Genomic DNA, 26,955 nt, shown 5'->3' with positions numbered 1-26,955 from the left:
AATGATTTCTGTCTGCATGTCTGTCTGTGCAGGGGGAATTGATTTGCTCTACAGGTGGCTGTGCTGGCTGGCCAAGTCTGAGTGAGCTACCTAACAGAGGCAGGCTTGTTGGATTGTTTTAGACTGTTCTGTTTCTGTGTGACTAGATGACTCATTTAGAAATCAATGTGGTCTTGGTTCGGCAAGCTATAGCAGGTGCCATGCTCTCTATATACTATTGGGTGGAGCTCTGCTTTCAGCATTGAGCAAACTTCAAAATGTAGATGTCAAACCTCCTCAACTATACCCTATCCTCCTTATTGATACCCAATCAGGAAATAGCTGTTTTTGATGTGGTATTTTCTCATAGACTACATGGAATTGTGACATAAATACTTTAAATGCCTCTAAATCATTTCAGCACCATTTTATTTCTCTTTTGTGTCCTTCCATTGCTTTGTGCTGTGATGCAGTCTCAATCTCTGTCAGTTGACTCGCAAATCTGTCGTTAAGTGGGGCAACGTGTCACAGAACCAGTGTGCTGACATTCATGTGCATGCGCCGCATTGTCGTATTGCGCTCAGTCTATTAAGATCCCTATCTGTGAAATGAACCGTGCCGGCTGTTTTATAGGAGGAAAAAGCTATGCATAGTAATCACTGCTACCTGAGAAGCCCCTCTGAAGCTGACATGCCCTGAATACAAACACCCCCTCTCCTCTCAGCTTTCCCCTTGTGTGGAGTACCGTTTCAGATGGCTAGCTGGTGTTTCCCCCCTCTGAGCGCTCCTAAAGCCCATTCTCAGGCCCAGACGTATTAAAAAGGCGTGGTAAGAATGGCTAGCGAATGATATACATGAACAGATCGCCTTAAGTGCTTTCCCATACTAAAGTCAGCCGGTGCCAAGTTCTTTGGGAGTGTTTTAGAATGTTGGAAATTGGACTCAGGACAAGTGGAGAAGGCGGGGTCCGTCTCGGAAAGGAAGCGAAAGGATTTCAAATATCCCCGCCAAATAGTTTTGGTAGTGCATGCTCGCCCTACATCTTCGACCTGTCAAAATACCAACAGACTTTCCTGTTTTCCTGGTCACTCTGGCCAAGTCTCCTTGTTTACTGCTGGAGCTTCTGGGAACACTCTGGGAGCCTTTTCTTTTTCTTTTTTGTCCTCAAGTTCTTAACTGACTCAGGGGCCGCTTTTCTCCTGGAAATATGTGCTGACATCAAAGAGCGGGGCAGCTGAGCGCTGCCTCCTGGATCCTTGTAGCGTGTCCGTGACTGACTGGAAAGGGCATGCAGGGCCAGAGCAAGGGGAAGTGTGTTTTATCGTTAACCCGGTGCTGAACCGGTAACTCTGTTAAATGCACTCCATAAACCACCGGTTTCTATGCACGCTGTTGAAAGGGTTCTGCGCCCTCCCTTTTGGTGTCAAAAGGCAACCCCAGAGTGAACAACCCCAGAGTGAACAACCCCAGAGTGAACAACCCCAGAGTGAACAACCCCAGAGTGAACAACCCCAGAGTGAACAACCCCAGAGTGAACAACCCCAGAGTGAACAACCCTTGAGGGAACAACAACACACTTGACTTATTTCACTTTTCTCTAGTGGGAGGAGCTGGGAGGAGCTGGGAGGAGCTGGGGGGTGCTGGGAGGAGCTGGGAGGAGCTGGGAGGAGCTGGGGGGTGCTGGGAGGAGCTGGGAGGAGCTGGGGGGTGCTGGGAGGAGCTGGGAGGAGCTGGGAGGAGCTGGGAGGTGCTGGGAGGAGCTGGGAGGTGCTGGGAGGAGCTGGGGGTGCTGGGAGGAGCTGGGAGGTGCTGGGAGGTGCTGGGAAGAGCTGGGATGTGTCGTAGTGTAGTGCAATTTGTTTTGGAGCAGATGGTCGGGGGCTAGAACATAATTCTACTAATTTGTACACTGCTCATTGACCAGAACTAAGCCCAAAAATAGATTTTATTTGACAATAACAATAAGTTCATAGCTTGATAACATTGAGACACGTTCACGTCTCTTTTTATTCATGGGAATACTTGGTGAACAGATTTCCTAAAGTAAACAAATGTTTCCTGGTGATTTTATTCTTTTTTGACCATCAGCATAAACAAGGGGGGGGGGGGGGGGGGGGTAATCCTCCCCTGTCGGAGTAGAGATAGGGTACATGTTGTCATTACTCCTCACAGTGACTGACAGTAGTAGAGATAGAGTACATGCTGGCATTACTCCTCACAGTGACTGACAGTAGTAGAGATAGGGTACATGTTGTCATTACTCCTCACAGTGACTGACAGTAGTAGAGATAGGGTACATGTTGTCATTACTCCTCACAGTGACTGACAGTAGTAGAGATAGAGTACATGCTGGCATTACTCCTCACAGTGACTGCCAGAAGTAGAGATAGGGTACATGCTGTCATTACTCCTCACAGTGACTGACAGTAGTAGAGATAGGGTACATGTTGTCATTACTCCTCACAGTGACTGACAGTAGTAGAGATAGGGTACATGCTATCATTACTCCTCACTTCTGTGTGGAGTGGCTGAAAGGAAGGATTCAGGGTGATCAAACAGAAGTGTGTGTGTGCGTGTGTGTGTGTATACCCTCGCTGCATAATGGATGCTTGTGTGGACTTGTTTGTCCTTGGTTAAGCACAGGGCTGGCCGCTCTCCTTGTTTAGTGTTTACCAGACTGTGTTGTTATTCCTAACTGAGAGAAAGTTTGAATGGAATCTCATGACACAAACACACACTGCTTCAGAGCCTGTAATGTGTTGGAGACCATTAATCATGATTGGGAATAAAAGGAGGGATTCCACATGACAAGTGGTTTTAATGTTAACCGGTTTCAAACTAATTATGAGCTAAACATATCCAATGCTTCTGTTTGAAAATGATAAATAACTGTGGTTTGTAGAGTGTGTTTAGAATATCCATGCTTTAGGGTAGGGCCTCAATAATATTGAGGGCTAAATGGTGTGTGTGTGCGAGCATTTGTATGTCTGTGTGTGTATGCATTTGTGCATTTGTACATTTGTGTGGGCCTGCTTTTGCAGGCCCACACAAATAGATTGTCTGCGTTCAATCTATACGATTGTACATGTGTTGGCATTCTTAGGAGGCTTCCTTCCTTCGGTGGTCTTGCGTAACACCTGCATTCTTCCCCGGGATCTCAGTTAATCCATCCAAGGCTGACCTGTCAAGAGATCCTCCTCCCTGTGATTGAGATGAGATCCAGGACACACACACACACACACACACACACAGTCACACACACATACACACTGTAGTACTCACTGACATACCTTGTCAGTCACTGTAGAATGAAGAGGTACTGGAGGTGAATGGGGTTGTAATGAAGTGCCACGGCTCTGCTGATGGGATCTGTGGCTCGGAGCCTTGGCAGATACCCAGCTACAGTGGTGAGGGAGGCTTTGTCCCAAATGGAACCCTATTTCTTATATAGTGTCCTACTTTTGATTAGGGCCAATAGAGTTCTGGTTAAAAGTAGTGCACTATATAGGGAAAAGGGGGCCATTTGGAACGCACCCAGAGTGTGAGCAGCCCTTGAGCATGAGCAGTGTTATTCATGTTTCGCACCTTTTACAATCATCGATTTCTCAACCTCCCACTAAGAGTTTTTTGTTGTTGTTGTCATTTTTATTCAATCTGATGCCATAAGGTCAAACAAAATAAACTCTCTTTGGGTTACAGCATATGAAGAATGATTGACAGGTTTGTCCTGCCAGTATGAATAACAGCAGCACCTGCTCGTTTCACACCTTTCCTATGTCACTGCATCTGATTCCGTGATACCGCGGATGTCACATCCTCCCTAGGTCATCCCAGTTACAAGCAGGAAAGAGCAATGGGAAAGTGACATACATATTCTCCTGAAGGGAATCAATAGAAGCGTGGGGTGCTGATGTGTTAGACTTTCCAGCTGAGACTCGAAATGGACGCCCTGCTGCTCATGTCTGAGCCCAGATTTATCATGGTTCTTTTTTGGTTGGCCACCATGGTATGGTTTCTAGCCCTGGTGTCTGAGCCGAGATTTATCATGGTTCGTTTTTGGTTGGCCACCATGGTATGGTTTCTATCCCTGTCTCCGTTTGAAGTGCATCCCTGATTAGAAATGACTGGCAGGTTTAATCCATGTGGTGTTAGCCTGCCTACGCATGTCTAATCAGTTATGACATCAAGGAAGGGAGAAAGGAAAGATGCAGTCGTAAGGAATTCAAACATGGGCCCTTTCATGCATCAAGGTACCAAGGTAACGTTTTTGCCAGGCTGCAATCAGAGATGAGATCGGACACAGGCCAACTGTCTCTACTCTCACTCCTTCCCAATGGAAACAATGCACATGTAGAACAATTCCCCACATGACTACTGGACCCAGTTTGTCTCTTAGAAACATACATGACGCCTCAGGTCAGGTCATTAAACACAGGCTCTGTTGCCATGCTCTGTTCCCTTGGCTGCTATGGCAACCATACATAGCCGTGTAACCTTAGCGCGGGGATGTTGCCTCTTCTTCCTGAATATGTGTATCAGTTTTTGTTTGCTGGAAGCGCAGACAACTGGCAAGATACGTCCTGTGGATCTTTTTCCACACATCCTGTTGTTTGTCTCTGATCTGACCTGCCAAAATGTCAGCAAGAAGAGAAGAACCAGAGAGTGCGATTGCACATGGCCTTGTTTGGTGCAACGGCACATCTCCTCCACCTCTCACTACACCTAGGTGCTGATAAGCCCCTGCAGGGGGGGCCAGCAGGGAGAGAAGGAAAGTGGTGAGCTCAGGGATCTGTTTTAGGTCTCACTGGCTCTGGAGTTAGTGTGGGGAATGTAAACACAGCTCCTCTCCCCACTAGCTCAGATGCTGCCGAGGCAGCCGGCCTAGTCTGGTCTGCAGAGCTTGGGGTCCCTGCCAGCTCTTCCCGTCAGAGACAGAGGGAGGTGGGGAGGGAGGCCGAGCCGGGGCTTGTGTCCTAGCCATGGGTGGTCTGGTCTGGCTGCCTGGGCTCCTTATCTGGAAGAGAGGGAGAAGCCCCGTGGAAGTGGCGGTGTGCTGATAGTTACACAGGACCTCTGTGATAACAGGGAGAGTTACACAGGACCTCTGGGATAACAGGGAGAGTTACACAGGACCTCTGGGATAACAGGGAGAGTTACACAGGACCTCTGGGATAACAGGGAGAGTTACACAGGACCTCTGGGATAACAGGGAGAGTTACACAGGACCTCTGGGATAACAGGGAGAGTTACACAGGACCTCTGGGATAACAGGGAGAGTTACACAGGACCTCTGGGATAACAGGGAGAGTTACACAGGACCTCTGGGATAACAGGGAGAGTTACACAGGACCTCTGGGATAACAGGGGGAGTTACACAGGACCTCTGGGATAACAGGGGGAGTTACACAGGACCTCTGGGATAACAGGGAGAGTTACACAGGACCTCTGTGATAACAGGGGGAGTTACACAGGACCTCTGGGATAACAGGGATAGTTACACAGGACCTCTGGGATAACAGGGATAGTTACACAGGACCTCTGGGATAACAGGGAGAGTTACACAGGACCTCTGGGATAACAGGGGGAGTTACACAGGACCTCTGGGATAACAGGGAGAGTTACACAGGACCTCTGGGAAAACAGGGGGAGTTACACAGGACCTCTGGGAAAACAGGGAGAGTTACACAGGACCTCTGGGATAACAGGGAGAGTTACACAGGACCTCTGGGATAATAGGGAGAGTTACACAGGACCTCTGTGATAACAGGGAGAGTTACACAGGACCTCTAGGATAACAGGGAGAGTTACACAGGACCTCTGGGATAACAGGGAGAGTTACACAGGACCTCTGTGATAACAGGGAGAGTTACACAGGACCTCTAGGATAACAGGGAGAGTTACACAGGACCTCTGGGATAATAGGGAGAGTTACACAGGACCTCTGTGATAACAGGGAGATTTACACAGGACCTCTGTGATAACAGGGAGATTTACACAGGACCTCTAGGATAACAGGGAGAGTTACACATGACCTCTGGGATAACAGGGAGAGTTACACAGGACCTCTGTGATAACAGGGAGAGTTACACAGGACCTCTAGGATAACAGGGAGAGTTACACAGGACCTCTGGGATAATAGGGATAGTTACACAGGACCTCTGGGATAATAGGGAGAGTTACACAGGACCTCTGTGATAACAGGGAGAGTTACACAGGACCTCTAGGATAACAGGGAGAGTTACACAGGACCTCTGTGATAACAGGGAGAGTTACACAGGACCTCTGGGATAACAGGGAGAGTTACACAGGACCTCTGTGATAACAGGGAGAGTTACACAGGACCTCTAGGATAACAGGGAGAGTTACACAGGACCTCTGGGATAATAGGGAGAGTTACACAGGACCTCTGTGATAACAGGGAGATTTACACAGGACCTCTGTGATAACAGGGAGATTTACACAGGACCTCTAGGATAACAGGGAGAGTTACACAGGACCTCTGGGATAACAGGGAGAGTTACACAGGACCTCTGTGATAACAGGGAGAGTTACACAGGACCTCTAGGATAACAGGGAGAGTTACACAGGACCTCTGGGATAATAGGGATAGTTACACAGGACCTCTGGGATAACAGGGAGAGTTACACAGGACCTCTGGGATAACAGGGGGAGTTACACAGGACCTCTGGGATAACAGGGAGAGTTACACAGGACCTCTGGGAAAACAGGGGGAGTTACACAGGACCTCTGGGAAAACAGGGAGAGTTACACAGGACCTCTGGGATAACAGGGAGAGTTACACAGGACCTCTGGGATAATAGGGAGAGTTACACAGGACCTCTGTGATAACAGGGAGAGTTACACAGGACCTCTGGGATAACAGGGAGAGTTACACAGGACCTCTGGGATAACAGGGAGAGTTACACAGGACCTCTGTGATAACAGGGAGAGTTACACAGGACCTCTAGGATAACAGGGAGAGTTACACAGGACCTCTGGGATAATAGGGAGAGTTACACAGGACCTCTGTGATAACAGGGAGATTTACACAGGACCTCTGTGATAACAGGGAGATTTACACAGGACCTCTAGGATAACAGGGAGAGTTACACAGGACCTCTGGGATAACAGGGAGAGTTACACAGGACCTCTGTGATAACAGGGAGAGTTACACAGGACCTCTAGGATAACAGGGAGAGTTACACAGGACCTCTGGGATAATAGGGATAGTTACACAGGACCTCTGGGATAATAGGGAGAGTTACACAGGACCTCTGTGATAACAGGGAGAGTTACACAGGACCTCTAGGATAACAGGGAGAGTTACACAGGACCTCTGTGATAACAGGGAGAGTTACACAGGACCTCTGGGATAACAGGGAGAGTTACACAGGACCTCTGTGATAACAGGGAGAGTTACACAGGACCTCTGGGATAACAGGGAGAGTTACACAGGACCTCTGGGATAACAGGGAGAGTTACACAGGACCTCTGGGATAACAGGGAGAGTTACACAGGACCTCTGGGAAAACAGGGAGAGTTACACAGGACCTCTGGGAAAACAGGGAGAGTTACACAGGACCTCTGGGAAAACAGGGAGAGTTACACAGGACCTCTGGGATAACAGGGAAAGTTACACAGGACCTCTGGGATAACAGGGAGAGTTACACAGGACCTCTAGGATAACAGGGAGAGTTACACAGGACCTCTAGGATAACAGGGAGAGTTACACAGGACCTCTGGGATAACAGGGAGAGTTACACAGGACCTCTGGGATAACAGGGAGAGTTACACAGGACCTCTGGGATAACAGGGAGAGTTACACATGACCTCTGGGATAACAGGGAGAGTTACACATGACCTCTGGGATAACAGGGAGAGTTACACATGACCTCTGGGATAACAGGGAGAGTTACACATGACCTCTGTGATAACAGGGAGAGTTACACAGGACCTCTAGGATAACAGGGAGAGTTACACAGGACCTCTGGGATAACAGGGAGAGTTACACAGGACCTCTGTGATAACAGGGAGAGTTACACAGGACCTCTGGGATAACAGGGAGAGTTACACAGGACCTCTGGGATAACAGGGAGAGTTACACAGGACCTCTGGGAAAACAGGGAGAGTTACACAGGACCTCTGGGAAAACAGGGAGAGTTACACAGGACCTCTGGGAAAACAGGGAGAGTTACACAGGACCTCTGGGATAACAGGGAGAGTTACACAGGACCTCTGGGATAACAGGGAGAGTTACACAGGACCTCTAGGATAACAGGGAGAGTTACACAGGACCTCTAGGATAACAGGGAGAGTTACACAGGACCTCTGGGATAACAGGGAGAGTTACACAGGACCTCTGGGATAACAGGGAGAGTTACACAGGACCTCTGGGATAACAGGGAGAGTTACACAGCACCTCTGTGATAACAGGGAGAGTTACACAGGACCTCTGGGATAACAGGGAGAGTTACACAGGACCTCTGGGATAACAGGGAGAGTTACACAGGACCTCTGTGATAACAGGGAGAGTTACACAGGACCTCTGGGATAACAGGGAGAGTTACACAGGACCTCTGGGATAACAGGGATATTTACACAGGACCTCTGGGGACATTTCTCTGTATTCAAACACCAACGTTCCCACCCAGGCAAGAGACCCACCACAACCTGTATCTCAACAAATGTTGACTGATGGAGAGATATGGTGATGGGCGGGCATGGACACACTAACCCCTGTTGATAAAGGGGTAACTACTACATTCCTGCCTCTCATTCCTCTGGTCTCTCTCTGTCTGTCTTTCTCTCTCTTTGTCTCTCTCTCTGTCTCTCTCCCCCTGTCTCTCTGTCTGTCTCTCCCCTGTCTCTCCCCATGTCTGTATGTCTGTCTGTCTGTCTCTCTCTCTCTTTTTCTCTGTCTATCTGTCTCTCTGTGTATGTCTCTCTCGCTTTCTCTCTCTGTGTATGTCTCCGTCTGTCTGTCTGTCTGTCTGTCTCTCTCTCTCTCTCTCTCTCTCTCTCTGTCTATCTGTCTCTCTCTATGTATGTCTCTCTCTCTTTCTCTCTCTGTGTATGTCTCTGTCTGTCTGTCTCTCTCTCTCTCTCTCTCTCTCTCTCTCTCTCTCTCTCTCTCTCTCTCTCTCTTTCTCTGTCTATCTGTCTCTCTCTGTGTATGTCTCTCTCTCTTTCTCTCTCTGTGTATGTCTCTGTCTGTCTCTCTCTCTGTCTCTCTCTGTCTCTCTCTGTCTGTCTCTCTCTCTGTGTCTCTCTCTCTGTGTCTGTCTCTCTGTGTCTGTCTCTCTCTGTCTGTCTCTCTGTCTCTCTCTCTGTCTCTCTCCCCCTGTCTCTCCCCCTGTCTCTCCCCCTGTTTGTCCGTCTGTCTCTCCCCCTGTCTGTCTGTCTCTCCCCCTGTCTGTCTGTCTGTCTGTCTGTCTGTCTGTCTGTCTGTCTGTCTGTCTGTCTGTCTGTCTGTCTGTCTGTCTGTCTGTCTGTCTGTCTGTCTGTCTGTCTGTCTGTCTGTCTGTCTGTCTGTCTGTCTGTCTGTCTGTCTCTCTCTCTCACTTTCTCTCTCTCTGTCTGTCTCTCTGTCTGTCTCTATCTCTGTCTCTCTCTCTGTCTCTCTCTCTGTCTCTCTCCCCTTCTCTCCCCCTGTCTCTCCCCCTGTCTCTCCCCCTGTCTCTCTCCCTGTCTGTCTGTCTCTCTCCCTGTCTGTCTGTCTGTCTGTCTGTCTGTCTGTCTGTCTGTCTGTCTGTCTGTCTGTCTGTCTGTCTCTCTCTTTGTCTGTCTCTCTACCTGTATGTCTGTCTCTCTCTTTGTCTGTCTCTCTACCTGTATGTCTGTCTCTCTATATATATATGTCTATGTCTCTCTCTCACTCTCTCTCTCTGTCAGTTTTTATTGGTATTCGTGCCGTGGGGAGTCAACTGCCGGCTCCTTGTGTAAAGCTTGGAGGGAGAACACACAGAGGGTATGGTGTTTACAGTACGGCCGCACCAGTTATAAATAACTTCTGTGGATCTCGAGTCAGTCTTTGTGTGAAACAGGAAGAATAATAGGTCTTTAAAAAAAGCCCGCCGGGTTAACGGTGAAGGATTTCAGAGGCATCCTGTTTTTCCAGGGACTAGCTTTTGAGACAAGGCTTGAGGTATATCGGGCTCTGTGGTACATTTTGGAGAGTAAATTGAAAAACAACAAACTTAATGGATACAGCATGCTCGCCATTGAAAAAGTATTGGCCTCACATTGGGCTGCATTTGACCCCGAACCTCGAGGCTACAGTAGTGACAAACAAGATAATGGGCACAAGTGGTCCTGTTACCGCTTAGAATGGTCCTGTTACCTCTTATGGTGGTCCTGTTACCTATTATAGTGATCCTGTTACCTCGTATAATGGTAATGTTACCTCTTATAGGGATCCTGTTATCTCTTATTGTGGGTATTTCACCTCTTATAATGGTCCTGGTACCTCTTATAATGGTCCTGTTACCTCTTATAGTGGTCCTGCTACCTCTTATAGTGATCATGTTACCTCTTATGGTGGTCCTGTTACCTCTTATAGTGGTCCTATTACCTCTTATGGTGATCCTGCTACCTCTTATGGTGGTCCTGCTACCTCTTATAGTGGTCCTGCTACCTCTTATGGTGGTCATGTTACCTCTTATGGTGATCCTGCTACCTCTTATAGTGGTCCTGCTACCTCTTATAGTGATCATGTTACCTCTTATGGTGGTCCTGTTACCTCTTATAGTGGTCCTGTTACCTCTTATAGTGGTCCTGTTACCTCTTATAGTGATCCTGCTACCTCTTATAGTGGTCCTGTTACCTCTTATGGTGGTCCTGCTACCTCTTATAGTGGTCCTGCTACCTCTTATAGTGGTCCTGCTACCTCTTATAGTGGTCCTGCTACCTCTTATAGTGGTCCTGCTACCTCTTATAGTGGTCCTGTTACCTCTTATAGTGATCCTGTTACCTCTTATAGTGATCCTGTTACCTCTTATAGTGATCCTGTTACCTCTTATAGTGGTCCTGTTACCTCTTATAGTGGTCCTGCTACCTCTTATAGTGGTCCTGCTACCTCTTATGGTGGTCCTGCTACCTCTTATAGTGATCCTGTTACCTCTTATAGTGGTCCTGCTACCTCTTATGGTGGTCCTGTTACCTCTTATAGTGATCCTGTTACCTCTTATAGTGATCCTGTTACCTCTTATAGTGGTCCTGCTACCTCTTATAGTGGTCCTGTTACCTCTTATAGTGATCATGTTACCTCTTATAGTGGTCCTGTTACCTCTTATAGTGGTCCTGCTACCTCTTATAGTGGTCATGTTACCTCTTATGGTGGTCCTGTTACCTCTTATGGTGGGCCTGATACCTCTTATAGTGGTCCTGCTACCTCTTATAGTGGTCATGTTACCTCTTATAGTGGTCCTGTTACCTCTTATAGTGATCCTGGTACCTCTTATGGTGGGCCTGATACCTCTTTTAGCCTTTTTCCTTGAATGTTTTTTCTGTGATCTCTTCATCCCTCTGTTATGTTCACGGCGTACTCGCATGGTACTAGAGATGATTGGATGCAGGACTGTCACCCATGCTGTAGCAGTACAGCCTCACAATCCCCTGCGTGAGAGGCCTCACACGCACAACCACACACACACACACAGACACCAGGCAGCAGGTCCACACAACAGATCCACACAGTCCCTCTGGGCCTTCTGCTAGTTCAAAGGTATGGCTGTTAAATGATCTTAGAGAGGCAGGGCTCTCCAATGCCACTGGCTTGTTGTTTCACGCCATAAAAGAACAAAAGAAACAGGGGCCAAGGCCATACTCAGGGTACAGCACACACACACACTTACGCATGAACACACACACACACACACACTTACGCATGAACACACACAAGAACAGACACACACACATTGTTGGTTAAGGGCTTGTAAGTACACCTGTTGTATTCGGCGCATGTGACAAATATAATTTGATTTGATTTGACACACGTAGGTGCATCTTGTCTTTCACCTTTCCCTCGAACTCTCTCCGTTTGTCTCGTTAGCTGTTTTCCACCATCTTTTAGTTCATCACCCTTGCTTCAGGTTCCCTCCTGTGTCCTTTATTATCTCTCTCTCTCAATCCCTTCTTTTCAAATCCCCTCCATTTTCCACTCTATCCTCTTGCTCTTTCTGCGTCCCAAATGGCATCTCTATTCCATATATAGTGCACTACTTTTACCCAGAGTCCTATGGGTGGCCAATGGTCCCTGGTCAGAAGTAGTGCACTATATAGGGAATAGGATGCAATTTGGGATAAAGCCTCATTCTGGGCATTCCTCTCATTAGTCACTACCACTCTTTCCTCCCCTTTCCCTCCCTCCTGGAATCTCTCTGTACTCCCTTCATGTACGTCTCTTTACCCTGCTCTCTCTCTACCCTCTCAGCCTTCTCCTTTCTCTCTCCTCATGTCCCCCTCTCTCCCTCCGTCTCTCGGAAGATGTTTTGATGAGACAGACATGAGGGGGTTCAGTCCACACACCTGGCACTGAGACCACCACTGATTATCTCTACCACACACAGAGGTCACCCCATACCCCCTTCACTCCCCCCTCTCCCCTGTCCCGGCCTCTGTCTGGGCTTTGCACCGGGGAGGAACATCTGTGAAACCACAACACCGGCCTCATTAGCAATCAGCAGGGCCTAGGACAGCTAGCCGACAGCCCGCACACCGCTAATGTGGAGGAGGGAGAGAGGAGAAGAGGAGAGGGGAGAAGAGGAGAGGGTAGAGGAGGAGGAGAGGAGGGGAGGAGAGGAGAGGGTAGAGAAGGAGGGAGAAGAGGAGAGGGTAGAGGAGGAGAGGGGAGGGTAGAGGAGAAGAGGAGGAGAGCAGAGTGTAGAGGAGGAGGAGAGGGGAGTGTAGAGGAGGAAGAGAGGGGAGTGTAGAGGAGGAGGGGAGGGTAGAGGAGGAGTGGAGGGTAGAGGAGGAGAGGGAATGGTAGAGGAGGGTAGAGGAGGAGAGGGAAGGAAAGAGGAGGAGAGGGAAGGAAAGAGGAGGAGATGGAAGGAAAGAGGAGGCGATGGGAGGGTAGAGGAGGAGAGGGGAGGGTAGAGGAGGAGAGGGGAGGGTAGAGGAGGAGAGGGGAGGGTAGAGGAAGAGGGGAGGGTAGGGTAGAGGAAGAGAGTGGAGGGGAGGGTAGAGGAGGGTAGAGGAGGATAGGGGAGGGTAGAGGAGGAGAAGGAAGGAAAGGTGAGGGTAGAGGAAGAGAGGGGGGGTAGAGGAGGGTAGAGGAAGAGAGTGGAGGGTAGAGGAAGAGAGTGGAGGGTAGAGGAAGAGAGTGGAGGGTAGAGGAGGAGAGGGGAGGGTAGAGGAAGAGAGGGGAGGGTAGAGGAGGGGAGGGTAGAGGAAGAGGGTGGAGGGTAGAGGAAGAGAGTGGAGGGTAGAGGAAGAGAGGGGAGGGTAGAGGAAGAGGAGAAGAGAGGGTAGAGGAGGAGAGGGTAGAGGAAGAGAGTGGAGGGTAGAGGAAGAGAGGGGAGGGTAGAGGAGGGGAGGGTAGAGGAAGAGAGTGGAGGGTAGAGGAAGAGAGGGGAGGGTAGGGTAGAGGAAGAGGAGAGGAGAGGGTAGAGGAGGAGAGGGGAGAGGAAGAGAGAAGAGAGGAGAGGGTAGACGAGGAGAGGGTAGGTAGAGGAGTAGAGGAGAGGGGAGAGGGGAGTGGAGGGTGGCGTGAGTCAGGAGAGATCTGTGTTACCTTGTGATTCAGGCCTTACACACATTAACACTCCCTAACTAGCAAACACAATTCTGGGATTTCCTGCCCTTCGGGCTCCTGGGTAATGGACCTGGTAGCATATAGAAGGTAAATGGCGGTCAGAGAGGACTTGACTAGAGCAAAGTGCACTGGACTATTACACCATACTAAAGTTGCGTCTCAAATGGCACCCTAGTCCCTATATAGTACACTACTTTTGGCCAGAGCCCTGGTTAAATATAGTGCACTACATGGGGAATAGGGTACCATTTGAGACACACAGACAAGCCTGTTTTAATGGATTTCATGAGAGGAAAGCCCATTCTCTATGTCCTGGATATGGGTTGCTGTCTCTTTGCCTTTGGCCTGTGTTTATGTATTCTAGTGAGTAATGCCACACATGCTGTTAGAAGAGTTAGTATTGTATGATGGAGTCATACAGGGGTAGGGGTCCTACAAGCATCCATGGTCATTATTGTTCCTTTATTTCATTGTACTCATGTCAGTTGGATCCTTTTTAAAACATGTCTGTGCGGCTTATGTAAAACACTATCAAATATAACATGGATCTCATTACCATATTCTATATGCAGTGTTTACTCCCGGGCAGTTCCTTGTAAAGGATTTGTTTTTAGTACACAATTATCTCATTTGCTAAAATACTGAGGGTTGGAGCATACCCCAGAGAATTGTTGTGACATCCCCCACGGACTGGACATCTCGTCCAACTGGGCCCTTTCGCTCCCTGACAGCGTGTACAGTGCATTGTGGCAGCGCTTGATCTGTACTTTCCCTTTTGGTCATGGTAAATGGAGTGTGAAAGTGGATGTTGTGCTGAGAGGGGAGCCTGCTTTTTTGGGACTGCCTGGCCCTGTCTCTCTCTGTGTGTGTGTGTGTGTGTGTGCGTGTGCGTGTGCGTGTGCGTGTGTGCGTGCGTGCGTGTGTCCAGCCTACCGAGTTCACAGGCGTGCGGGAGAAAGGGTAGCGGTGACTGTGAACGTGGGCGAAGCTGTAACCAATCAGTTCTTGGGTTTCTCACGGTACGAGGGCAAATGGCTCTGACCCAGTGGCAGTACAGAGAATATGGTGAACATTGTGAATTTCTTCTGCAAAGTGGAATTTCTGATTTGGTCTGGTCACGTCTGTCCAGGGTGATTCTCTTCTCTACTGTACACAGCTTTACACTGCCTGTGTCTGGTCCTCTGCAAGCACAGTGTCCTAATATAAGGTGCTCTCTACCACAGTGTCCTAATATAAGGTGCTCTCTACCACAGTGTCCTAATATAAGGTGCTCTCTACCACAGTGTCCTAATATAAGGTGCTCTCTACCACAGTGTCCTAATTTAAGGTGCTCTCTACCACAGTGTCCTAATATAAGGTGCTCTCTACCACAGTGTCCTAATGTAAGGTGCTCTCTACCACAGTGTCCTAATATAAGGTGCTCTCTACCACAGTGTCCTAATGTAAGGTGCTCTCTACCACAGTGTCCTAATGTAAGGGTGCTCTCTACCACAGTGCAAATATACTTCTCTTTTGTACAACTCATTTCCGTCTCCACACCGGGCCTTAATAGCGTTGCCGTTAAAGAGTGTTAAGTTTGCCCATAAAGTATGTTAACTCTGCCATTAATGACTGTTAACATGAACTACTGCCCCTCAGCTTTGCCCCTGGAGCCCGGAACTGAAATCTCCCCCTCCTTCTCCTCCTTCTCTCTCTCTTCTCCCCCTCATTCTCTCTCTCCTTCTCCCCTCCTCTCTCTCATTCTCCTCCTTCTTCTGTCTCTTCTCCCCTCCTTCTCCTCCTCCTCCTCCTCTCTCTCTCTCTCTCTTCTCCTCCTCATTCTCCCCCTCCTTCTCCCTCTCTTCCTCTCCCTCCTCTCCTCCCTCTCCCTGCTCTCCCTCCTTCTGGCTCTCCTTCTCCCCCTCTCCTTCTCTCTCTCCTTCTCCCCCTCTCCTTCTCTCTCTCCTTCTCCATCTCCTCCTCCTTCTCCCCATCCTTCTCCCCATCCTCCTCTCTCTCCTTCTCCCCCTCTCCTTCTCTCTCTCCTTCTCCATCTCCTCCTCCTTCTCTCTCCTTCTCCTTCTCCTTCTCTCTCTCCTTCTCCTCCTCCTTCTCCCCATCCTTCTCCCCATCCTCCTCTCCCTCCTTCTCCCCCTCATTCTCCCCCTCCTCCTTCTCCCTCTTCCCCTCTCCTTCTCTCCTCCTATCCCTCTTTTTCCCCTCATTCTGCCTCTCTAACAAACCTCTGGTATTTATGCTCTGGCTAGTTGTTCTCACAGGGTAGTCTCCTGACACGAATTGCACTTAGCTTATTTACTGGCCAACTTGTGTTGTGAAAGCGCCTATGTTTTTACAGCCCAATCCTTGATGCGTCTTGTGAGACCGTTTGAGAGTCTGAGTTTAATTTCTTCCCAGTACTGTTACTGTTGAAGTTTGTCGACCGGCCAAGGGGCGGCCATTGCTGGGCCCACGCTCATGAGAAACGACCTCTGTGCACTGCTTTGTGCTCCCGGATGAAGGAACAAGTTCATCTCTATTCACTGTTGATGAATAGAAATGGCTCTATAGACTCATATTTGTCAGTGTAATCTCCTTAATAGCGTAATTGCCTTGCCCACATGGTAAATAAGTAGGATGTTTTGAAACACAGGGAATCTTTGTATTTTTCTTTCGTTTATGTATCTACACCCATGATAGGTTCACACTCGGTTCACGGCAGCCATTAACCTCCGGGGGCGATGTGTGATGGTCCTTGACGCTAAGAAGAATGGGCAAACAAATATTCTTTCATAATCTGTTAATGAGCTGGAAGGAGTGGCGGCCATCTTGGAAGGGAGTGTCATTACTTGTGTTATGACAGAGGGACAAGAGACTCATTGTGTCCAACCACAGCCTTTATGTGAGAGGGGTCGCTCGCCAACGGCTGTCGGACCAAAGTCTATGGTGTGCTTTATGTCTGGCACCGAACATTCCTCTCTATACCAACTAATATCACTTGTGTATTCTTCACTGTATTTATCTGTTCAGACTCGGATAGCAAGAGACAGAGGCTTTTGTGTTCAGCGGAGCTGTGCGTCTGACGCGAAAGAGACACCTTAAAGTGATTTACCAAGGTTTTCCGCCTGTATAGATGAACAAAGGAGACAGTTGGCTTTCAAAAGATGCTTCCCACCTTTTCCCCGCAGTAGAAAAAGAGAAGTGGGTTGAGGTAAATCTGGGCACTGAGCAGCGCTAACGGCGCCTGGCGCGTACCTCTGCTCTTCATTCAAAGAAGATGTGGACGGGAGGTTTAACGGTCGCTGTATTGGAAGCAGATACAGGCACCTAATTCAGGTTTTAAAGACTAGTAGGCCCGCATCTGGCTCCTCCTTCATCCTCTGAGGGAACAGCTGAGGGAGGAGAGAAGAGGGTGATGGGGGGGGGGGGGGGGGGGGGGAGTTGTTGTACTGGCGCAGCACGGCCTTCAGCGCGTTTAAGCAACTTAATATTTTCAGTAATCTGGAGTCAAGACGTTTTAAATAGAACCACATTGTTTAGTGTGTACGAACGCAATCATTGGGGTGGTGGGAGGGTCTGTTCCCCCATCTCGCCCCTTTGATCTGGGCTTGTCCACTAACTCCTATCCAGTGGGATGTGCACAGAAGCAGAGCTATAATGGAGGACAGCCTGGGAGTGGGCTGTTAAACATCGCCCCTCTTCCTTGTCGTCGGATAGGCGCTCGCTGATATTAAATTCTGTGCGCTTGACAGGGGCCATTAGTCTTGGGGAGGAGGCTTGAGTTACGGCGTTTAGGGTGAAAAGATCCTCTGGCGCTGAGGTTTGGGGGGGGAAGTATATATGTGTTGCACAATAGCTTCAACCGCTGGAGAGACGGGAAGCTGCTGCCGGGAGACGGTGGTGCGTGGGAAAGATGGAAGGCTTGTCAGCCAGCCTGTCTCTGATGCAGCAACATGGTCAGACAGTTTTTGTGAAATCTAATCTGAAATATCCGTTTCAGATGGATTTACACGGGATTCATTCTGTTGAAACATTCCCCATATTACTGTGCACTAGAATCAATTATCAACGTAGGCATATGGTATCAGTCACAGTACACAACATGTAAGCTGTTGAAATAAGCTGAGGATGTGCTCTCCCGCTCACTCCATGAGCTTGACACTCTCTCCGAAGCACTGTTTAGGAGAAACTGTCATCTTATTTACACCGAGCTATTTGTATCAATCAAGAGGGGAAACACAACGCGCTGAAGGTCCGGCCTGAGTCACGGCCCACGCTCCACGCTGCTGAAAGCCGTGCCGACCGGGCCAAAGGATCAGTGTGTTTGCTGACTGTGCTGTAAAACAGGATGTTTGGGTTCACTCCACCAGCTTGCTGCTCTGCAAATGTGTTGAAAGAGCAGGGTGTCCGGCTCTTCCCCCCGCCAGCCAATCCCACGCCTCCTTCTACCGGAGAGAGGGCCTCTGGGTAAAAAGAGTGTCCTCTCCCACGGACTAACGAGCCCTATGTTGATCACAAACATCTGGCCATCCCAGCAGTGGTATAGTAAGAAGAGGAAAATCACATGCTTCCAACTTTGGCTGTCCAAATCCCCTCTGCTCCGTCGGCTTCTCTATGACCTGAACAGGGGTTTGGAGTGTTGGGAAAAAGTTAGAGAGACGCACTATCAAATGATTGTGACTGCTTATCCAGATATCAGTCTGGACAATGTGGAGGCCTACTGAATGTGTTCCAAAGCTTCTTGATCAAAATGTCACACTTGGCCCTTTACTTCTACTACCTTAGGTTTCTTATTCCAGGTGAGGGAGATGAAGCCAGTTTGATGGTTTACGGTAGTGTGGCTGATGAGAAGAACAGATAGGTGAGAGAGAGTGGAACTTCAGTGCGCAATTCTCACAGGTGTTCCTATGTAAGCGGAGCAGGAAAAACATAGGTTTATGCCTCTTGCTACAAGGTACCTTACAAAAACCTCAGATGGAATGGGAGAGCAGTGTTATACACTTTAGCTCCCTCTCATTGTGTGTGTGGTTGTGATCTGAGCTCGTGTACGTTGTTAATGTGTACGTTGTTAATGTGTACGTTGTTAATGTGTACGTTGTTAATGTGTACGTGTGTTAATGTGTACGTGTGTTAATGTGTACGTTGTTAATGTGTACGTTGTTAATGTGTACGTTGTTAATGTGTACGTTGTTAATGTGTACGTGTGTTAATGTGTACGTGTGTTAATGTGTACGTTGTTAATGTGTACGTTGTTAATGTGTACGTGTGTTAATGTGTACGTTGTTAATGTGTACGTTGTTAATGTGTACGTTGTTAATGTGTACGTGTGTTAATGTGTACGTGTGTTAATGTGTACGTTGTTAATGTGTACGTGTGTTAATGTGTACGTTGTAATGTGTACGTTGTTAATGTGTACGTTATTAATGTGTACGTTGTTAATGTGTACGTTGTTAATGTGTACGTTGTTAATGTGTACGTTGTTAATGTGTACGTTGTTAATGTGTACGTTGTTAATGTGTACGTGTGTTAATGTGTACGTGTGTTAATGTGTACGTTGTTAATGTGTACGTTGTTAATGTGTACGTTGTTAATGTGTACGTGTGTTAATGTGTACGTTGTTAATGTGTACGTTGTTAATGTGTACGTGTGTTAATGTGTACGTTGTTAATGTGTACGTTGTTAATGTGTACGTGTGTTAATGTGTACGTTGTTAATGTGTACGTTGTTAATGTGTACGTTGTTAATGTGTACGTTGTTAATGTGTACGTTGTTAATGTGTACGTGTGTTAATGTGTACGTTGTTAATGTGTACGTGTGTTAATGTGTACGTTGTTAATGTGTACGTTGTTAATGTGTACGTTGTTAATGTGTACGTGTGTTAATGTGTACGTTGTTAATGTGTACGTTGTTAATGTGTACGTTGTTAATGTGTACGTGTGTTAATGTGTACGTTGTTAATGTGTACGTTTGTTAATGTGTACGTTGTTAATGTGTACGTTGTTAATGTGTACGTGTGTTAATGTGTACGTTGTTAATGTGTACGTTGTTAATGTGTACGTGTGTTAATGTGTACATTGTTAATGTGTACGTTGTTAATGTGTACGTGTGTTAATGTGTACATTGTTAATGTGTACGTTGTTAATGTGTACGTTGTTAATGTGTACGTTGTTAATGTGTACGTTGTTAATGTGTACGTTGTTAATGTGTACGTGTGTTAATGTGTACGTTGTTAATGTGTACATTGTTAATGTGTACGTGTGTTAATGTGTACGTGTGTTAATATGTACGTTGTTAATGTGTACGTTGTTAATGTGTACGTTGTTAATGTGTACGTGTGTTAATGTGTACGTTGTTAATGTGTACGTGTGTTAATGTGTACGTTGTTAATGTGTACGTGTGTTAATGTGTACGTTGTTAATGTGTACGTTGTTAATGTGTACGTGTGTTAATGTGTACATTGTTAATGTGTACGTGTGTTAATGTGTACGTTGTTAATGTGTACGTTGTTAATGTGTACGTTGTTAATGTGTACGTTGTTAATGTGTACGTGTGTTAATGTGTACATTGTTAATGTGTACGTGTGTTAATGTGTGTGTGTGTGGTTGTGATCTGAGCTCGTGTTAATGTGTGTGTGTGTGTTTATGGATGTGTTAATGGGTGGGTGGGTGTGTTGGTGTGTTAATGTGTGGGTGTGTTAATGTGTGGGTGTGTTAATGTGTGGGTGTGTGGGTGGGTTAATGTGTGGGTGGGTTAATGTGTGGGTGTGTTAATGTGTGGGTGTGTTAATGTGTGGGTGTGTTAATGTGTGGGTGTGTTAATGTGTGGGTGTGTTAATGTGTGGGTGTGTTAATGTGTGGGTGTGTTAATGTGTGTGGGTGTGTTAATGTGTGGGTGTGTTAATGTGTGGGTGTGTTAATGTGTGGGTGTGTCAATGTGTGTGGGTGTGTTAATGTGTGTGGGTGTGTTAATGTGTGGGTGTGTTAATGTGTGGGTGTGTGGGTGTGTTAGTGTGTGGGTGTGTTAGTGTGTGGGTGTGTTAATGTGTGGGAGTGTTAATGTGTGGGTGTGTTAATGTGTGGGTATGTGGGTGTGTTAATATGTGGGTGTATTGGTGTGTTAATGTGTGGGTGTGTGGGTGTGTGGGTGTGTTAATGTGTGGGTGGGTTAATGTGTGGGTGTGTTAATGTGTGGGTGTGTTAATGTGTGGGTGTGTGGTTGTGATCTGAGCTTGTGTTAATGTGTGTGGGTGTGTTAATGTGTGGGTGTGTTAATGTGTGGGTGTGTGGGTGTGTTAATGTGTGGGTGTGTTAGTGTCTGGGTGTGTTAGTGTGTGGGTGTGTTAATGTGTGGGTGTGTTAATGTGTGGGTGTGTGAGCATATTTTCCTCAGGTTTTTACTCTAAAGTAGCACTTGGCTCCAAAAGCCAGGCTGTTACAGTTTAATAGCAGAGTTGTTTACTCTTTTATACATACCCACTTCACCCCATTTTGGGATGGTTCCTGTTTCCCTCTAGTGTTTTTTACTTAGTGGCATGCCCAACACTGTCTTGCTAACTGGCTTTACGACCAACGGTGAAACTGCCTGTTTTTTTACAATAGCTAGAGGTTACACTATACAACTTGGGAATGTTGTTGGTCTGAGGTTAGAGCGGCTCAGCTTCTCTGTATAAACTCCACAGGTAGCTAAGCGTGACTGAACCTGCTGACTCGCCGTTGAAGACACCGCCGTTAGGCCTATCGGACAGACGTGTGGGCCCGAGCGGCCAACACGCCTTCCGCCCCAGAGTGCACCAGGAAAGACCAGAAAAGACTAGCTGGAGGGGAAAAAACAGGCTATGAGATGATTAAAGGTGATCCATGCTTGCCAAAAGTTTGACATTTCAGCATTTGGCTCGAATGCAGGCCACGCATCGCAGGCACCCAGTCTTTCATCTGCTCCAGAAGGAAGGAATAACATTGAGGAACAGAGATGTCCTAACATGATTAAAGTCTTTAACAAGAAGAAAGCGTGGTCAATTAGCTGGGTGGTTCTGTCTGCTGTTTAATACAGCAGGTAGTGTACTATCGTTCTAATCCCCTGTTCAACTTACCGTAGCAACAGAACTTCACCTGTCTGTCTGCTGCTTGCAAGCTCCAGGTTTAGCTCACTGTCCAGGCTCTGGTGCAGGATCAAAGACTTGAAAGGAAATGTTCCCTCCGTCCTTTATGAGTCAATCTAATCTAATGACTCGACTGGAGGAGGCAAAGAAAACACGACTAGAGGACGACAGAAAGATGCAAGAAAGAGTAGATAGATCTGCTTTTTACCACTGCTGAGAAGGTTTGCACACTTTGGGCCAACGCACAGATTGAGTGATTCATTCTTCCTTTGGGTCTCTCAGATGGGCAGTCGGGCAGACAGTCACAAAGCTGCGCTAACAAAGATCCATATGTGATGTCATCTTATCAAGAGACAAAAGCGTGGGGGGATTGTGGGTAATTTTCCACTGTAATTGTCCAACGGAGTCAGATGTGATCTGACACAGCAGTTCACTTACTTAGCAGAAATGCTTGTCTGTCCTCTGTGCAGGAGACTTTGCCCTAATGCAACTGGGCTTGAGTGGTATGCAAACTGGGCAAAAGTATGTTTGCGTTGGAAAGTGACACGAGGCTTATGGGCCTGTGATTCACATAGTGTGGTACAGAATATTACGCAGGTTGGGTGAAGCTATCTGGATGCCTAATGCTGGGATTACATCTGCGGTTGTTTCGACACGAGCCTCTGGTGGTATCTCAAACAGTAATATTGTACTGAGGCGAGAGGGGTAGAACTAAAAAAATATGTTTCAATACTTGAACACATATTTGTTGACGGTCACTGACGTGGCGTTATGCCCCGCTCACATCAGGTTGGCACACGTTGATGTGTGCCCTGGTTAACCGAAGTGCTTTTAGCGTCTCGCCTGTCTGTCCTCGTTGAAGATTTAAGGACTGTGCTACGGCAGTGGCTCTTAATCAATAAACACATGCTTTATTTTGCATCAGTATGTGCTTTACGTTGAAAATGGTCACATTGCCCCCAGAGTTAAAACACATAGAGCGACAGTTCCCAGATGGAACTATGTATTTTTTCACGGCTCCTTGGCTCTTCATCAAAACATCTTCTACATGCTTTGAAGACCCAGTATAAAGCCCAGCGAGAGGAGTGAATGAATCTCTCTCTCTCTCTCTCTCTCTCTCTCTCTCTCTCTCTCTCTCTCTCTCTCTCTCTCTCTCTCTCTCTCTCTCTCTCTCTCTCTCTCTCTCTCTCTCTCTCTCTCTCTCTCTCTCTCTCTCTCTCTCTCTCTCTCTCTCTCTCTCTCTCTCTCTCTCTCTCTCTCTCTCTCTCTCTCTCTCTCTCTCTCTATATAGATATATCTCTCTATCTCTATCTCTCTATCTATATCTCTATCTCTCTCACCCCTCTATCCTTTGCATCTTCCAGTAAGACTCTTCAGGATTACAGAGCAAATCTGACCAATGTTGAGTATCTCAGATCTGGTCAAAGATATAGATATAGATATAGAGATAGAGATAGATATAGATATAGATATAGATAAAGATATAGATATAGCTATAGATAAAGATATAGATATAGCTATAGATAAAGATATAGCTATAGATATGGATATAGCTATAGATATAGTTATAGATAAAGATATAGCTATAGATATACATATAGATATAGATATAGTTATAGATATAGATAAAGATATATATATATAGATATAGTTAAAGATATAGATATACATATAGATATAGATATAGATATAGCTCCAGCAGGTCTGTTGTATGGAGGCCTGGATCTGGAACTAGAACGGTGTTATGTTTTTAATGTCCTCCCAGGCTGTGTCTAGTCTACTGTCCTTGCCTTGGATTTCATAACTTTCACACAAAGCAATTAGTAATGTTGATGTTACAGACTAGTGTGTTCTTGGAGCGAATTGAGAACAAACGTAACATTTTGTGACTTTCGAAAATTTCTTTCGAAATGTCTGGAATCCCAAATACTTGGAGGGCCGTAAAACTCAACGGTGGTCCCCTGGTCCTGAATACTAACAGGTCATATAGAAGAGTAAAGCATGACATGTGTTGATAGTCAGGTCAACTGCTGGGACCTCCTCCCTGTATCTTGGCCTATAAACCCTGCAGATGGTATCTGGTAGCAGACCGTACCTTGCAAGCTTCAGTGTTGACCCTATTGCACCCTGAGTGCTGACTCTCACCAAGGCAAAGAGCCTAAACGGTGTGCGCACACACACACACACACACACACACACACACACACACACACACACACACACACACACACACACACACACACACACACACACACACACACACACACACACACACACACACACACACACACACACACACACACAGAGAGAGAGACACACACAGAGAGACACAGACACACAAACACACAGACACACAAACACACAGACACATGGACTGCGTTTGAATGGGCGAGGCAGATGCAGGCAAGTTTTGTTTAACACAGACGTTATGCCTGCGAGTGGCCCTGGGATAGAGTCGTTTCAAGTGAGACAATGGGTCCAGCCCAGACAGGCAGGAGCAGATTCAGGGTGGATCTGATGAAGTGCAGGGTTCATATCGCCATGCTCAGTGTAAACAGACCTGGCTTGTGACTAAGCTACCCACTGTGACTGGGCTGGGTGGCTCTAATTGTTGGCCTCTCTGTGACCAATCAGAAAACACACTTCTGTTGACCCCAATTTTTGTGTTTATTATTTTTGAATATTTCATGATAGTTATTCATATTTCCAACTTAATATAGTTATAGAATATCATTTTTGTCATTGGTACACACTTTTTTTACCGTCCCGCCTAGCTAACAAATGTATCTGTTTTCTCACATTGAGACAGAAATGTGGATTCTCACCTAGCACAAAAACTTGAATAGACCTCTCTTTCCTGACAGTTGTTATGCCCCGGGCTGGCACCCCAAGAACACCTCTTACACCATGTGTGTTTGAGCCGAGGCACTGGACTTCCATGTCTATATTTATACAGCTGTGTCTCTCCAGGAGCACGTCAGGTGAAAGGCTTTAGCTCATGGCCGCCGCAGCAGGGTCCTTCGAATCTGGAACAGGCTTCGGCGGCTGCTGCTATAGAGCTGCAGCCACGCCCCTGCTTTCACAGAAAACATATATTCTCTAGTCTAAACAGGCGCATCAATGCAGCACTGTCTGGGACTGGGAGCTAGCATGCTAATGCTAACCGCTCATGTGGGGGACTGCTGTCGTCTGTACAGTACATTGGCGGTGGATCTCTCTCTGTGCGGATGTCAACATAAGCAAAGAAAATAACAGAGAGAGAAACGTCATTTAGGACGAAAAGGCAACAGAAAGGTCAGTGAGGGGCTTGTTTAAGGAAGGGATAGAAACAAGAGGGGAGAGGCAGTGTCTGTGGATCTGCAGAAACCTGAGCTTGTTGGACTTGGCAAGGGTGTCCACGCATTGGCCGACGCCTGCGTGTCCTGTTTGGATAGCCCCTGCACTCCCAGCCCTGTAAATAAGAACGGGGCGCTGGGACCGAGCTAGTAGTTCCAGGGGCGGCTTCTTGCTGACGGGGAGTCTGTCTGTCTCTCAGCCTCTGTATCATCAGGATTTTGGACAAGGCGGATGATCGATGCACGGAGGGCAGTGTTTCAGACGCCAGCAGAGCAACACGATGACCTTTGTTTGATAATACGTTTGAGTTCCCCTCTCAATGACCGGCCTAATTACAGTACACATGTCTAGGCATGTCATTAGCCCCAGAGGAAACACAGAACAGAGTATACTACCCACAACCCTTATTGGATAGTAGTTTGGAGGGTTTGGATGGGGTTGTAATGGCCTCAGTGGTTATGGTTTACAATGGACCATAATAGAGGTTTGGCCTGGGTGGACGAGGTCAGGTCCTGATTGATGCCATCAGCGTTAACCTGGCTCTTTAACTTTTCCTTATCTGCAATCATGGCTACCATATTAGGGGTCAGTTATCAGATGACTCCCTCCACATCTCCATTTTTCCATCAGCCTCAGAAAACTCTCCTCTGGGGTCAAACGGGTTAATCAGATTTGGGATTGGGCCGAGTCGAATTACTCATTGGACCCGTCAGCACTCCAATCCCTCTCTGTTATTTTATTAAGATTCAGACCATGAAGGAATGGGCTCTCGTACAAGGGTGGATCCAGGGAGGAGAAATGGAGCAATGCACGCAACGCTGGCGCTCTGGCCTCAAACTAAGAGACTGAGCTTTGTGGTTAATTAGCCACCGGCTTCTTTTGAACGATCCGGCGAAGGGCGAGATTTGTTTTTGACCCGTGTTATTGTTTTGCTTAACGGTGAGGTCATGAGCATTTAAACAACATTCCCGTTTATTAACAAAACGGCCTTAATTAGGAGCCAGGGAGAAAGAAATAATGATCTTTACGCCTGAGTGTTCCCTCTCCAAGGTTAAGATCTAATCACCAGCGCCGTAGCGCCGCTAGTCTGAGAACAGCCTTCCTGCCAGAGTGGCTATGGTAACCCTGACTGGTAAAAACTCCCAACGAGGAAAACAAATGGTATAATTCATTTCATTTTCCACTCGTTTTGACAAACTTGATGTATCATGGTTTTCACTGCCGTTTAATAGGCTTAAGACCTTGAGAAGTTGAGTTGGTATTATTTTTTGGGATATCACACCCTGAGCACATCATCACATAGGTCTATCTTCTCTATTCTCTCATCTCCACCATTAACCTAGAGCAAGGCCAGTTCCATCCACCATTAACCTAGAGCAAGGCCAGTTCCCTCCACCATTAACCTACAGCAAGGCCAGATCCCTCCACCATTAACCTAGAGCAAGGCCAGATCCCTCCACCATTAACCTAGAGCAAGGCCAGATCCCTCCACCATTAACCTAGAGCAAGGCCAGTTCCCTCCACCATTAACCTAGAGCAAGGCCAGTTCCCTCCACCATTAACCTAGAGCAAGGCCAATTCCCTCCACCATTAACCTAGAGCAAGGCAAGATCCCTCCACCATTAACCTAGAGCAAGGCCAGTTCCCTCCACCATTAACCTAGAGCAAGGCCAGTTCCCTCCACCATTAACCTAGAGCAAGGCCAGATCCATCCACCATTAACCTAGAGCAAGGCCAGATCCATCCACCATTAACCTAGAGCAAGGCCAGTTCCCTCCACCATTAACCTAGAGCAAGGCCAGATCCATCCACC

General features: G+C 47.2%; 1 protein-coding gene across 1 annotated transcript in view; it reads left to right on the top strand.

Annotated features, from left to right (window-relative positions):
* Positions 1–26,955, top strand: part of LOC120037097 (neuron navigator 3-like) — a gene marked incomplete at its 3' end in the record, with an annotated part of 135,074 nt that overhangs the window by 580 nt on the left and 107,539 nt on the right. The window lies entirely within an intron of this gene.

This window comes from Salvelinus namaycush, unplaced genomic scaffold (assembly GCF_016432855.1).
Source record: "Salvelinus namaycush isolate Seneca unplaced genomic scaffold, SaNama_1.0 Scaffold156, whole genome shotgun sequence".
Lineage (NCBI taxonomy): Eukaryota > Metazoa > Chordata > Actinopteri > Salmoniformes > Salmonidae > Salvelinus > Salvelinus namaycush.
This window is presented reverse-complemented; position numbering and strand designations above follow the sequence as displayed.